Raw genomic sequence first — 15,389 nt, 5'->3', positions numbered from 1 at the left:
TGTGACTATTGCAAATGATGCGCGTCGACTGTATGAATTTCTAGAGGTGGTCTTGGCCCCAGACAATCAGGAACCAAGGGCACAATTCCTGCCTCCATAGGCTCACTCCTTATTGAAGAGTTGGACTCACAGCGGACCAGGGTGGGACAGTGCTATGAGAGATGCAGGCAAGGTGCTTAGGGGAGCCTAACATGGCTGGGGGGATCCAGGTAATCACAGGTCAGGAGCTGCATGCCTGCGGGAATGACTGAAACAGTAGAGAAAGGATGTGCAGCATGTAGAGGAATGTGAAGTAAGTGAGGTTGTTTATTTTTAAACGGAGCATAATGTTGGTGGGTTTCTGACGCATGTTGCTACCATGTTGTTACAGAAATATACTGTGGCAAAATGCTTCCACCTCTTGCCAAAATGAACACTGAAGAAAAATGAAGAGCACTGAAGAACTCTGACAAAAAGTTGCAGGACAGAAATAGCCAAACTCCTCTGGAGTCTGATTCATCTACAGCCATCATAAAAAGGTAGGGAATGAATTATGTTATAGTTTTGCTTTTTTAAATTTTATTTTATATAATGCACACACACACACACACACACACACACTTGCACACATCACACACACACAGTGGAATACTATTCAGCCATAAAAGGGGGAGTCTTGTCATTTGAGGCAACAGAGATGGACCTTGAGAGCGGTATGCCAAGTGAAATAAGTCACACATGGAGAAAGACGAATACTGTATAGACTCACTTATTTGTGGAATCAGTTAACACAAATTTTTTTTTTTTTAATCTGAGCTAAAAGTTACAAAAAGTACATTGCAGGTGGCTAGAGATGGGCTGGAGGATGGGGAATCAGTGGAATGGTGAAGGTGACCAAAAGATACAAACTTCCAGTTATAAAATAAGTCATGGGGATGTAATGTGCAACACAGTGACCATAGTTAACCAATATCGTATTGTGTATTTGAAAGTTGCTAAGAGAATAGATCTTAAAAGTTCTCTTCACACACACACACACACACACACACACAAAATTAACATGTGAGATGCTGGATGTTAACAACTTACTGTGGTGGTCATTTTGCAGTATATAAAAATACCAAATCAGGTTGTACAACACAGACAAATGATATATGTCAAGTATATCACAGTAAAAAGTATGTAGTAGTGCCTGGGTGGCTCAGTCAGCTAAGCATCTGTCTTTGGCTCAGGTCATGATCCCAGGGTCCTGGGATCTGGGCGAGGTCTGCATTGGGCTCCCTGCTCAGAGGAGTGTCTGCATGTCCCTCTCCCTCTCCCCCAACCCTGCCCACTCACTATCACTCACTCCCACTCACTCTCTCAAATAAATCTTTTAAAGAAACTAAAAGCTATGTAATAGTAAAAAAGCAGAGGAGAACATTTATTCAACATCTATTCATTGGGTGGCTTCTCCACGTCAGCAAACCATTCTAGACCTTAGGGATGCAGTAGTAAACAGAGAAGGCAAGGGTATGGCCCTGAAGTTGCTGACATTCTGGCTGGGGGAAATAAGTCAATATGTGCATAGGAAACTGGTAGCTGTTAATAGAGTTTGCAAACACAGTAAGCAAGGTAAAAAGATGCAGCATGACTGAAGGGCTACTTTAGTTTGGGTATCAGAGAAGACCATTCAGAGAATCTTGTCTTGAGACTTTGATGATGGAAAAGACCCAGCTGAGATAAAACCTTGGCATGTGCCATAAATCAGGATCTAGACAGATGCTTTCAAGGCTTGGGAAGAGATCTGCATTGCTTGGAGAGGGGATTTGGAGAAGCATTGTGTAGGAGATGAAGTTGGAGCCCCTTTCAGACAAAAGTATCTGGATTTTTCTCCAATGAAGATAGAAGTTATTGGAGAGTTATTAGCAAGGGAGTGAGTTTATTTTGTAGTTTAAAAAGGCCTTTCTGGTATGTTTAGCAAAGGGATAGGGGCTCTGTAATAGTGGAAAACAGAGTGCCATTGCCTAGGCAAGAGATAATTGGCTTAGGGACATGACATTGGGGATAAATGGATTTAAAATATATTTGGGGTCTGCTTTAGGTAGATTAAACTAGATGACCACCAGTGCTATGAATCCCCAGACGTAACTCTAAATTCCATATGAAGGATATGCTGTTCTTTTGTATTTTAATATACACTCATCCAGTGTTACTTTTTGTATTATAGTTTCAAAGAGTAGCTTAGGATATGTTTGTTTGTAGCCTGGTTCTGAAACTCAGAGGAGGTTGATGTCAGGTAGTGAAAAAGAAAGAAAATTCCGTTCTGACAGCTCAGGTTTTCTAGACAGGTCGTCTCCTAACATTTGGAGACATGACCCTTCCAGATTCTTGTGCAACTTCTCTCTGGTTCCAGCAGGGTTCCTGACTTCTGAGAACGTTGTTACTCCCATCACAGAGAGGTTACCCATATGACAGGTGCCCTTCTAGATAAGAAACCTATGCATTTTTTAAGGACTGGTGGCTTAAGTCCCTCAAGCATGACTTCAAGACTAGAACTTCATACTGGATTCCTTCTAGTTGGAACACTGAAGCAATAACTAAAATACACCTTAAAATTGATGTTCCAAGAAAACAAGAATATGAGAATTTGAGCAATGTTTGCCAGAGAATCGAAAGCTCTCCGTAGGTGAGGGCTTAATGTCTTGACCCAAGTGAGCATGTACAAAGCCACAGAGGAGGGGAAGAGAGGGTAAAGAATTGTGCATTGACCTTGCCAGGCAGGTCCAAGATTTCAAGAAGCCAGCAGCCACTGTTAGAGCATAGACCAAACTCACGCCCTGGGTTCGGAAGACTTTTTGTGATAATTCAGTCAAACTGTGTTTTAAGAGCTTCAGCAAGGTACACAGCACTGCTTTCCAGTACTTACCACTTTCTGGAAGGGTTTTAAAATTGGGTGCTGTGAGAACCCTTCCTTTCTTTACCCCCAAACCCTTCTCAAAAGCCTTTTATCGTCAGAAAACAGGCCGGGTAGATTACACATGTACAGTTGTAATAAAACAAAGGAAAGGGTACAGCAGGAGAAAGTAAGCACAGCAAGCCTTGGAGGGGACCAAGACTTCTAGGTATGGCTCTCAGGGCCTTTTCTACATCACACTTGATGCCCTTCATCTTCAGATCATGAACCACCAAGATACACGTGTGACACCATGGTCTCAGCGAAGCCAAGAATCAGGCTTACCTAGGAGATTTTATAACCCATGGCCCAGGGAGTTAAAAGCAGGCTTTGTGAACAGGTCAACAGGTGTAAACCATCAGTCCATCAGTTTCCATAAGCAGCATGGACAGGCTGGTACAGTATGCCTTGGGAGGAGTTTCAGACTTCTAACTGCATGTTATAAATCACTAGCTATTACATGTCACTTCTGTCTTGGCCAGGAATCAATACCGTGGTTCCAGGTGCCCTTTAGCATAAGCATGGAACTACCCAAGATCTATTGTAAGTTAACCCCATCCTGATGTACTCAGAGAATGGAACCATGATGAAAATATCCAAGAAAACCTAAAGGTAGTATACCACATTCTGTGATTGGTCTTGTCATCCACTGGATCAGATACAACTCTTTGATTAGTTGGAGACATCTTTACAAGGCTAGGCTTCCAAATGGAATCAAAGTTCCTGAACAAGTAACTGTATGCTGAAGCAATAAGGATACAATAAAACAGAAAAATTAGTAGTTGATTTAGGTTGATTTCTGTGGAATCAAATAGTGAGACAAAAAGTTTGGATACTGGTGTTTATTGGAAAGTGATGGCAGTATACCTTTATAGGGAAATGAGATTGTGGGGTGGGGAAGAGAAAAAAAACCAGAAAAATACCTTATTATTACTGTGACCAAGAGGAGTATGATCCCATTGGGCAAATCTGGGCTGCAATATAGAAATATAAACTTGGATTTCTCCTAACCAAGGACAAGGCAATCAGCCACCTTTTCCCATCTGCCTTGATGGAAGACTGCTCCCCTGGATAGAAGTGAAGGATGTTAATTCCCTGGCGTCTGTGACCTGCCATAGATGTGGGCCAAGAGGACTCCAGCAGCCAGAGGAAGCCTCAGGAAAAGAACCTCAGGTGTTTGCCATTAGAAGTGGCCATTAGATCAGCATGCACAGATGAAGTCAAGAGGGTATGATGGAGTACTGAGAGTTACTGCTCTTAGAAGTGACAACAGGGATGCTCATGATCATATTAGTAGAACTGTCATTTATCAAATACTGTAATACTTGAAGCCATGCGCTATAATAAATGCATTACATTTTATCATTTAATTCTTATTTGTTGAACAGAGAGTTGTCACTTACTATCAGGTGGAGGGGAGGGGAAATAGGTATTTTATCACCACAATCCTGCAGCATATATATATTTTTAGGGTCTTCGATGTATAGATGAACAGATAAGGTTGAGCAAGGTAACCAAATTCTCAGGAGTAATACATATAGGAAATAGAGCCAGGATTCAGATTCTGATTTGCCTCCAAAACCACCTCTCAGGCATTGCTGTAGTCCTTAATTAACTAATTAATTATTTTTCAGATGCCCGTTTATTGGAAAGTTGGCGGGAACCATTTAGATTTGGGGATACCAAAAAATTGCCCATGTTCTCAAGGAGATCTGGAAGAGAAAGACCAGAAAACATGGCATGTAACAAGAGCCATATGGAAGTGTGTTACTGCTATTAAGTAGGATGAAGAAAGAAGGTATCAGTTGTTTCTGTGTAACGAGTAGTCCCATGACTTAGTGGCTGAACACAAGTATGTATTATTGCTGCCAAGTCTGTGGGTGAGTTAAAAAGTTCTTCTGATGTGGGCCAGGTTTAGCTGGTTTGAAGTGGGTTCACTCATTGATCTGCGTTCAGCTAACATTGGCTGGGGACTGGTTAGACTAAGAGGCTTTCCCTCGCACACCTGGTAACTGAGTGAATGTAGCTGGATCAATTCAGTTCTTCAGTGGCTAGCCTGGGCTTATTCCTGTGGTGGCCGAGGCGGGTTGGAGAGTGAATGAAAGTGTGTAAGACTTCCCGAGGCTGAGGCTCAGAACAGTCACTTCCACTGCATTATATACGTCAAAGCAGCCATAAGACCAGCCCTGATGTAGACGTAGACTCCACCTCTTGGTAAGAGGAACTTCAGGGTCACATGGCAAAAGGGCACTGAGACAGGAAGAGGAGATCTACCGAGAAAAGAAACATCTGGATTAAAGCTTACAGGGTAAGTAGGTTTTCCTCAGCCAGATAAAGCAGGAAGGAAATTTGAGGCACGGCGTGTAGTATGTTTTCAGAGACACCCAGTGTCCCATAATGAAGACATACAGTGCTGAGGGCAGGAGGCAAGCACCAGGAGAGAGAGCAACATTAAGGACTAGAGAGAGGTAGGGAAATGTACCAGAATTCAAGCAAAGAAAAGTTAATTTGTAGGAAGAATAACGTTTAAGGAAAAAAAAAATGTTAAGCAAATGGGAAGGCGAGCAAAGTCAGGTTAATGAGTGGATGGGTGGCTGTCCGGGTTGCTGTAGCAATATGGTTAACAGTGTTATAAGATTTCTCTTAGGAAGTGATTGGTAAGATTGATACTTATTTCAAAAAGGAAGGGGGAGGAAGGAAATATGTTGATTGGCACTTGGAGAGAGAGGTGAGTTTGAGGGAGATCCTGGATGCAAGAACAGCTGTATGCATGATTCAGCATATGCAACTTGTGGCTTCAGAGAGGTCAGGTGATAATGTAGATTACACAATGGAAACTCTTTCTGTGGTGCACCTTCCATACCCACAAAACAAAGGGTCCCCCAAATAAAAGATCTTGGATTATAGTCTGAAACCAAAATATCAAAGCTCCAGACCTTCACGAGGACAAGTTTCTCGAATAGGTCTCTGATGCAGCTGACATCAGGGATGTATTTAGAAAGAGATGTGTCCATGTTTGTTTCCACTGGGATGTGTGTGTGAAATGGTAATTTTCAGTTCATGGGTATTTCGCTTTGAAACTGGATTATATAAATTAAACAGAAGCCTTATTTTACTGTTTTCCTAAGTGACTTCTAGTTCTCTTGGGTCTGTGTTTCGATGTGGTGCTCTTTTAAGCCACCAGGCACAGCACCTTTTAGCATGAGACTTAACATGATGATATCAGATTGCATCACCAGCTCCTTGGAGGCAGAATGGGAATTAGACTCTGGAAGTAAATGCTGGCCAGACCCCTGAATGGAGAACCCAGGACCCAAATACCCACCCTTGTTGGCTTGGGGAACATATTCCATTTTTCTCGTCTAGCACATATATTGGTGATTCTTTGCTACCTATTTCTAAAAAGTAAGATAAGGATTATATTTTTCAGAGAAGGTAAAATAAAAAATAACATAGCCAAAGACAAATAAATAATATAGTTAAAGCTGAGAGCAAAGACACAAAATCCAGTGAACAGTCTCTGGGGACCTAATTATTATTAATTTTTCTCTGAGGTAGCAGAGTGTTTCCCCATTCCATCTCCCCACCTACCCTCCAGAGTTTATAGTTGTACCTTGTACCACTATCCTAAATTCACATCTACCATTTACCATTATTTTGCTTAAAAAAAAAAATACGTCCAAACATGAGTATATTCCTAGGTAATGTTATTAATTTTTGCTTCCTTTTGAGCTTAATAATAATGATTTTATACTCAGTCTAAAGATTTGCTCATTTCCTCACACATTTATATTTCTAAGATACATCTGCATTGTTACATGTAACTATAGCTCATTTTCACAGCTAAATAATGTGACATCGTGTGAACATATCTTCTTCTGTAGATTGGCATTTCTGTTTCCATTTTTGCATTTTCAGCTATGACCAAGGATACTACGATCATTTTTTATGTGTCTCCTAGTGTGTGTGTAAGTTTTTCAGGGATATCTACATAGAAGTGAGTTACTAGAACACATGATATAGGAAACCACCCACCCCAGCTTGCCTCAAACTGTGTGGTTCCTCGGGATGCAGGATTCTCAGGGCTAAAACCAGGAAAAATACCAGGCAAATGGAAACGAGTGGTCACCTCAAATGTGTACATGTTCAACTTTACAACATAATATTACACTCTTTCCTAGAGAGTTGGTAGCAGTTTCTCCTCCCAACCAGCCATAAATGAGAATCACCTTGAGACTTCCTCCCTATGCTTGGTATTCTTGATGTCTTAATTTTTGCTGATCAGTTAAGTGTGAAATGGTATCTTACCATGATTTGAGTTCTCTCATTACTAACAGGGTTCGGTATCTTTTCGTGTTTTGTTCCCCATTTGTGTTTTCTCTTCTGTGAAATGTCTTCCATATCTTTTGTCTTTTTCTGCTGGGTGATTTTATTAAATATGTCTCATACACTTCTTTGGGTTCTCTTGGCTTTACAATCACCTAGAATAGGGTTTATCAACAGAAGCACTAATGACATTTTGGACTGAACAATTGTTATAAGGAACCTCGTGTACATTGTAGCATATTTAACATTATGCTTGACCCCTACCCACTAGATGACAGCTATGACAACAACAAAAATCTCTACACACACACACACACACACACACACACACACATCTCATCAGATGTCACCCTGGGGTACAAAATTATACCTAGTAGACAACCACTGACCTAGATTTTAGCAACTTGCTCCTGGGAGAGAGAAGAGGAAGCAAGGCACATAAATTCCCTCATCATTTGTCTCCTCATCTGATTGCCTCTTCTAGGACATATGTCCTTGTACCACATGTTTAAAGGTGTTCCATGTTACTTTGCAGATGCCCTTGTCTGGCTACTGGCTGTGCTCCTTCATAGTTCATGGTCATGGAGTGGCCAGAACCGTAACCTATTACCTTAGCTTCCTATCTTTCCTGGACCTGCTTCTGTTCTCTTCTTTCTCCTGCCTGGGGATTGCATGCTCCAGTGAAATCTTTAGCACTTAATGCTTGTCTCAGGTCCATTTCCCAGGGAAACTAAGTTAAAATAAGTGGTTTTAGAAAGGGATACTCTGTGGATAGGATTTTGGAATTGGATTACTCATTGAAAGCAATGAGGACCACATCTTTCTGTGGCAAATTGGAATGAAAATAGACCCTGGTGTGCTGCAGCATCACAATCATTTAAGCTTTCGCATGTAGTAAATTGAGGTAAGACTTACATGGAGGGTCAGGTGTTGGGATCTTTAGCGGCTGCAGCATACAGTAACTAGTAGGGCAGCGATGTGTACACAGATTGTGCAGCAGGGTGACTACTTTGGACATGCGAGAAGGGAATGCTAGGCTGAGGATGGTTAATTGCCAACTTAATACATGCTCTGAGAGTTGGAGGGCATATGTGGCAGCTGTACAGGAGAATTCTCACTGGCTATTGCAGGGCAGAGTCTGATAAAATTTGGGCCTGGGGTCTGACTGTAAGGTTGGCAGAGCTTTCAAAAGAGACCACGCAGCTTTGTAGGATCTGCTGTTTCAAACTCAGGGCTCCAGCATGGAGGCTGAGAAAGGAGGGGTCATCAGGTTGATGAGCTTGACAACTTTGAATTCCTAAATCCCCCTAAACCATCCTGGAAGACAGGAGCAATCCCTTCTCCCTTGACAAAGAACAGCCTCACTCACCTGATGGCTGTGCCAGGATTTTCCTTGAAGGAGGTGCCTCCTAAGACTATTCTCATTCTCCTTAAGATATATCTCAGCCACTCTTCATTGCTGCAAGCTGATAATGAGCAGAAGGAGTATCAGCCCTTCTTCAGGGAGAAAGAGCCCACCCACTGAAAAATTGGAGTACCTGGCTAACAGGTGTCATCAGAACCAAGGAAACCTGCATGGGAACTGACCTTGAGTGTATGGAGGGAAGGGGGAGGGTGAAACCCATAGGGAAGCTGGAACTGTAAGGATTTATTGATATGGGGAATTCACACATAACTCAAGATTTAATCTTTTATTTGAGACAGAGAGACAACATGCAAACAGGGGGAGGGGCAGAGGGAGAGGGAAAAGGAAAGGGAGAAGCAGGCTCCCCAACTGAGCAGTGAGCCTGAGATGGGGCTCCATCGCAGAATTCTGTGTTCATGATCTGAGCTGGAGGCAGACACTTAACTGACTGAGCCACCCAGGCACCCCAAGATTTAATCTTTTGTCAAAGACACTTGAAGTTGTCTCTGGCAGTTTTCTTAGGATGGTTGTTAGAAGTCTTTATGCTGTGATGGCTTATAGCAAATAAGGAGAAAATTGCATAGCTTCTTTGATTGTTCTGCTAAAGGGTCAGATGGCTCAGGGAAGAGGAATGTTGAGGTGGTTTTAGGTTCAGTCTGAGAACCTATCACTTGAATATGTGCCTAACTGACCCTGAGGGTACTCCTTTCACAAAGACAGTAAGGCATTCCCTAGAGAAGGGGTTTGGTATATCTGAGAAGCTCCATGGGGGCTGTGGTCTGTGGTCTGGGTGGATTGTTCAAAGACACTGTCTGGGAGTTAAGCTTCCTAATATTACCAAGAGGATGGGATCCAGAATGGGGTTGAGTAGTTGCACTTACTGTTAGTGATGTGTGGATGCAACTGCCACAGGGGAGCACAATTAAAATGCCAGCACAGGGATCTGACAGTGACCACGAGAGCATGGGAGTCTTTGGGACAAATTAATTGGACAGCTGATAGGGATGTGGCACAATTGGGATAATCAGAAAAAGAAGTCAAAAGCTTACAAATCATGAAATAGCATGGTCCCTTAGCAAGTTTCCACATCTGAGTACATAGAGGACAAAGAAGTTATTATGTCAGCTCATGCTCATCTTCCATTTTTAAATTTTTAAAAATATTTTAGACATAGTTACTTTGTATTTAGCTGCTCATTTTGCAACATGAAGTACAAAGGATACAGAAAATGGGTTATTTTGTCAACTGTTAGGCTGGCTTGGTGGTGTTTTCCTTTGTGTGATAGGAATATTTGATTATTGATGTTAATATGTGGGAAGTCTTAGGGCCTGCCTGAATGGGGATGTTTTCCTGCAGTGAGGATTGCTTTGCTTTCTCTAGGAGTCAGGGACAACTTTGTTCCTTTTCCAAAGTTCCATTCTAGGTTCGGTCTCTCAAGTTTAGCTTCCCTGCCTTGCTTTGCAAAGGCACTGAGAGTTCGTCTCCAGATTGGTGGTGCTATTACCATGTTCCCTTAGGACTATGCTGCTTTTTTCATTACTCTTTCCATAGGTTCTCGTGCTTCTTTTCTCTTTCTTTCATTCTGGCAGCATGGGGGGTGGTCAGATACTTCCTTTACTGTCTAGTGAGCCTATCAAAACTTAAATGTAACCAGGATATATTTGTAATTTAGCATAAGGAATCTTCAGATTATCTAGAATGCAAACTGCCAAAATGAAGTAACATTGGCTCCCTACTAATATCTTTGGCATGAGGAAAATATATGAATGCAGTTAGCAACTGTCCAGTGCACTCATCATAATGGGATTGAGTCTGGTCCACGAAGTAGTTAATTGAATGGATCAGAGGGGCTGTTTTTCTCATCTGTTTTCAAATATCCTGCCCTCATGGTTAACAGATGTTGATCAGAAGCCTGGTCCCGTGGGCATATATCCTGTGTGACGTTTCTCCCATCAGGAGAACAAGCTCTGCTTACTCTCCTGTCCATATTCCCTCTGATGCATTTAGTACACAGATTCAACATATTCTGAGCTGTCCCTCTTATGTCAGCCATTTCTTGGAGGTGGGTTAGTGTACAGTACATTTTAGGGAAGATTTCCACACATTTCGAAATTTGACATGTAAAAAGACAAAATTTTAATTCTCTAGAACACTCTCATCTTGCGAATTGCCAAATCCCTGTACTCTAAATGAGAGAAATGTGAATGAGCTTTACTGTCGGGTCATAGGGTAGAGGTTCTCAAGCCTACAGAGACCAGGCAGTATAAAAAACCATAGGTGGTGGAAGGCACTGTGCAAACAGGGACCTTTGTGTTTGTCTCAGTGGAGTAGTACCTACTTTATTTTGTTACTGCTTGATGGCAATGGGGCCTCAAGTCTACCAGATATTCCAGTTTTTTAGGAGAAGCTTGAAAGCTGGAGTTTTCTGATAGGAAATCTCCCAGTTTTTGACCACTGGTTTATTAAAAACAAAAACATGCTAACAGTAAAGAACCTGATTATGTAGGGGGAAAAAACATGTTTGTAGGCAACCTCCAAATGCGATCTAGCCTGCAGACAACTTCAAATAAACAACATGCAGCTCAAGATTGACCAGTTTCATAAAGTAAATCCTATCTTCATGGCAATTTGATTATTTTGTGTCCAAGAAAGTAACTTTTCTGTCTTACTTGTTTTTGCTTTTGCTTGCTTGTTATTTTCCTTGGGATCTTTTCCCCTTTGGTAAAACTTAAAAGCCTAGTGGATACCACATCAATGAAAGCTACCTATACCCTACACACATGGCAGATTCTGTGTGTGTGTGTGTGTGTGTGTAAAACATGGAAACAAGGAAACAACTCAGAATCTTGACAGAGCTACCCTGTGACTCAGCAATAGCCCCCTGGATTGATAACAAAGGAAAATTAGTACATCGCCAACATATCTTAATAGTCCAGAACTGGAATTAAGCCACATGTTCAGCAATAGAAGAATGGTAAATAAATCTTGATTTAGTCGTTCAGTGGAAGAGTGTGCAACAATAAAAAGAATGTGTAGTGGATAGACACAACAACATGGATGAAACGCACAAATACTACATTGAGCAAAAGAGGCCAGATACACAAAAGGGATGTCATGTGTGATTCCATTTCTACAGAGTTCAAGAACAGGTGAAAGCAATCTATGATGATAGAACTCAATAAACTGCTTCATGGGGACAGAACACTAGAGGGGACACATAGGGGCCTCGTAGGGTGCCAGTAATGTCTGTCCCATCCAGGAAGTGGTTTTATGACCACAGGCAACTGAAATGTCGTCTTTCTATATGCAATAAAAGTCAGTAGCCAAATGGGTAGCCGTGGTGGAGGCGTTGAGTTCACCTTCTGGCCTTGCAGCCCAGGGATGACCACTGAGCAATATTAAGGAGGTTTTCAGGTATCCCCATTAACCCAGATGTTCGAGGACTGGGTGCTTGCCCGTTAATTCTCCCCGTTACCCTCTAACCTGAGATGTCTCCATGGCAAACACAAGTAAGTGTACAAAGCTACACCCATAGGGAAGGCCAGCTGCTTCCCCATGTGGTGTGATCGTTGTTCCAGGTTCCCCATCTGTGAAGTGTGAGTTCCTTCAGTCATCATAGAAATTTAGAGTTTTCTGTAAAACTTACTAAACTGGCAGGAGTGGTGCTTTTGGGGACATTACTTGTAGATCTTTATATGCAGCAACCTAATGTCTTTAAAAACAACCACCACCACAAAAAAACAAAACAAAACAAAACAAAAAACACCATGGGAGAATAGCCCTGTTCCCTTCATTCACAAACTTAACGTTTCCTCAAAATTCCCTAAGAAATAGACTTAGGAGGAAAAAAAATATGCACCCCAGTCTTTCTCTACTACTAGAAATTCATTGCCACACAGATTATTTCTCATACCCCAGAAGGAAGTAATGAGCAGTGACCTCAAAGAACTCCCAGTCAGTTTTATCTAGCATCTCCCCTTTTGGTTGGAAAGTGGGCCAAGGAGAGAATCTGTAGAAACCTAAGGAATAACTAAAGAAGTGGAACCACACACTGAGTCCTTAAGCCAGGAGAGGCTTCTGGTGATACAGTCAGGACTATATTCCAAGTTGCTGGTTGCAGCTTATTACTTATATGGCATGAAGTGTGAGGGCCTGAGAGCTGGCTGGAGCTCAGGGGATGCAGAGAAGAGTGCTGTACAACATCAGCCTTAGGCTGATGCTCCTGCTTGTGTTCCTAAAAGTGTTGTTCCCCGTGGAATGTTCCAGTTACATCCACATGTGAAGCTCAAAACGTAAAGCAACTCTGTAAAGCTCTTCCTTTGTTGATCTGTTACATAAAGACAGGAAAAATTTTAAAATGATCTTTGTGTCAATTTCCTTTTTCTTTTTTAAATTTAAAGGCAGGTTAAATCTCACCACAGTAAGCTTCATGGGAAATTTCGCATTTTATTCTGTGACCTTTTCATTTGGCAAAGCCAAAGGAACCGGGAGTCAGGAGTCAGGTGACCTGCATCATTTTTAGCTGCACCCCTTACAGGCCTCAATGCAGTCTTGAGCTCACTTCTTCCCCTCTCTTGAGTGCTGAGTGAAGCAAAGTGAAAACACCTAGTCTGCTTATTCCTTGAGTTTGGTATGAAAGAAAGTGAAAGGCACCCTAGAAAGTGTAAAGATGGGATGAATGGGAGGTGTGATCCTAATCATCTCTATGGCTTAGAAAGCATCCCCATTGGCATGTTTGCAAATATTCCTCGGATGAAGTGCTCCTTGATTCTTGCTACAAATGTTTTCATTTTTATTGGAGAAGGATGTGATTGTCCTCAGCTGTGGAAGGATAACTGAAGAACATGTATTTTAATGGGGGAAAAGGAGCTGTCCAATTTTAATATAAATCCTGACTTTATTCTAGCTTCTATCTCTTGCTGGCTGGCCAAGTGGTATTGACTCCATGAAGGTGTTTTATTTCCAAGATAGGAAAACCAGTATCTACCACCTTGATCTACTTAAGAGGGGTGTTGTAAATATCAAAGGAAATCACATGTGAGCAAAGGCTTTAAAAGTACGAAGTAAGAAAGCATGTAGTTGAGGGTTTGTACCACCTTTTCCTCTTTTTTCTCAGGAAGGTTTCTAAACAATATGTTGAGAGATAAAAGAAGATTCATCAAGCCAGCTATCCCACCTTCAATACTATTTGAATTTGTTTTCCTTCTTTTCCAAATCCAAATAAATACAGTCACTACTAGTAAAGACATTGCATGGGTCAGATTCATTACAATGGTCCAACAGCTCTAAAATCATGGCTTATTGTCAAGAACTCAAAGACATTTTATGGCCAATATTTTATTGTATCAATGTTAGCTATAACTTGAGAAAACAGATTATATCTTGTCCAAACCCAGACTGGTTTGAGAGTAAAGAGGACAGTTGTTTAATAGTCATACCAGGATAACAGTAATAAAGTAGGACTGTTCTGGGCCCCCCTCACCAAAACTGAAAGGTTCCCCTTTAAGTCAAATCATAATTATGTCTAATATGTTCTGAGCACTCATCTGTGGGGAAGATTTAAAAAAAAATCCAACTAAGTGGTTCTGGCTTTCAAGAAGCCAGAGTCTATATAGAATGCAATGGTGAAGAAGGAATGAATGAAAGACATCATGTTAGCAAGTATTGGATTGAAGAGGGTAGAAGTATGGAGCTTAGACAGAAGTGTGGAGGCTCAACCAACCTTGAGGTTCTGGGAAGCCTCTCTGGGAGAGGAAGATTTGAACCACATTGAGAGGACTAATGGGATCTCAGTGGATGTGAAGAAAGCACAGTGGGTGGCATTCTAGGCAAGTAGAACGGCCTGGGAAAATACAAAAATGGATGAGTTTCCTGGCTGTGTGCAGAAAGAAGAGAGAAAGAGCTATAAAGAAAATTTAAAAGGGTAAAATTTATTCTTCTGACAAATATTTATTGAGCATCTGTGTTATGGGCAGTGTTCTGAACGTTAGGATTTCAGCAGTGAATGAAACAAAATCTTTACCCTTAGGGAATTTGCAATCTAATCTATTTTAAGAACTTTCCTTAAAATTCTCTATTATGAGGATTTCTTGTAATCTTCCTATATGAACCTTTAGATGGAAGTCTTTTGGAAAGAAGCAGAATGCTGTTTAAAAAGATCAGAGCAGAATGATTGAGCTCATTTTGTGTTAAAATAATGAGGGAGCCCCACTAACTGAATTAACTGTCTTCCTAAACCAGAATCTGAGATGTGGAGGGGGTTCATCACGCATCCATCCATTCATTTAACAAATACTTATTTGAGAACCTACTGGGCGCCTGGAACTGTTCTATGTGCTGGAGATACCATAGTCGTAAACATGGGAAAAGCTCCTTACCTTTAAGGAAACATCAATCTAATAAAATTGGGTCTTCCAAGATCATATATCTAAAGACAAATAAATATTAAAAAATCGTAAGGGTTCTTCAAGCATCTCTTTACATATTCACTGTATTCATACAGAGCTAATAAGGGGAAAGTAGCTATTTGCTTTTCTCTGATAGAATTTTCTTGTTCTGATTATTACAATCTGGGCCCAAGTCTTCTGAAAATTTAATAGATGCCTGTGGCAATTGGGAATTATCAGCAAGCAAACAAACAAAATTCTCCCACATATCTGTTGTAGAGGGTAGCAGACCATATGTCATGCCATGAGAGGTCTCATTTGGAATATGCAAGATGATAGCCTAAGAGGTTATACCCCA

The 15,389-nt window shown here is 41.3% G+C and overlaps 1 protein-coding gene across 2 annotated transcripts in view; it reads left to right on the top strand.

Annotated features, from left to right (window-relative positions):
* PAK5 (p21 (RAC1) activated kinase 5) overlaps positions 1–15,389 on the top strand; it is a 284,443-nt gene that overhangs the window by 117,453 nt on the left and 151,601 nt on the right. For both annotated transcript variants that reach the window (XM_032859178.1, XM_032859176.1), the window contains one exon: positions 371–518. The gene's annotated coding sequence lies outside the window, so the exon portion shown is untranslated. The remainder of the gene's footprint in view (positions 1–370; positions 519–15,389) is intronic.

Source organism: Lontra canadensis, unplaced genomic scaffold, assembly GCF_010015895.1.
Source record: "Lontra canadensis isolate GAN:19392208 unplaced genomic scaffold, GSC_riverotter_1.0 scaffold16, whole genome shotgun sequence".
In the NCBI taxonomy this organism is placed as follows: domain Eukaryota; kingdom Metazoa; phylum Chordata; class Mammalia; order Carnivora; family Mustelidae; genus Lontra; species Lontra canadensis.
Note: the sequence above shows the minus strand (reverse complement) of the source record. Positions and strands in the feature narration are given on the sequence as shown.